The following is an 809-nucleotide window of genomic DNA, read 5'->3' as shown; positions in this document are numbered from 1 at the left end:
AGTGAAGCAGGGTTGTGCTAGCAGTGAAGATTGATTCAATTTAAGAATTAGGGTTTGTCCTGTTCTTCCCCAATTTATGAATTAAGGTTGTTGTGATGAACATTATTTGTGTGCTGATTTGAGTAGTTCAAATTCAAGGAACCGGTGATAGTGCTTAGATGGTTAAGATGGTCATGGTGGTGTTGTCTATGAAGATGAGTATTGTGTTAATTGAACCAGTTGGGGTAGAAATTTCAGATGGAGGTGTTGAGCAGCTGTAAAGGATTATGGTGTGTATCTAAGGTAATCCTTCTTCGTTAAATTGAATTGTGTTAAGATGTGATGTCAAATTGAAGTAATTATTGTTTGTGTTATGTATAGAAGAATGGAACTCTGGATGTTGATAATTTAAGATGTTGGAGGAGATAGAAAATTATGAATGGTTTATGAATTAAAGATAGGAATGTGAAGTTGGTTGTAGTGGTTCTGTCTGGTGGATGTGAAATGGTGAAATGTAGAAGATGTTGGTGGAGCTGTAATTGTAATTGAGCCTTGCTCAGCTGGTAATGGTGGTAAGCCTTAGGTGTGCTGCTGGGTATGTGATGAGATATAGTTCTGGCTTAGGGTTGTGTTTGATTGGTGTTACAGATATGAATGGTAGAAGAGTTACAGTCATAGTGAAGTGGTGTTGATGGTGCAGTGTATCGTGGTTTGGATTAATAATGGAACAAATTTTGAGTTAGGCCGGCTGGATGTGCAGTTGAGTTGTGCTCAACTGACATTAGTGGAACTGATGCAGTTTGTGATTATGAATGAAAGTTTAAGGACTG

Source organism: Papaver somniferum, chromosome 9, assembly GCF_003573695.1.
Source record: "Papaver somniferum cultivar HN1 chromosome 9, ASM357369v1, whole genome shotgun sequence".
Classification (NCBI taxonomy): domain Eukaryota; kingdom Viridiplantae; phylum Streptophyta; class Magnoliopsida; order Ranunculales; family Papaveraceae; genus Papaver; species Papaver somniferum.
This window is presented reverse-complemented; position numbering follows the sequence as displayed.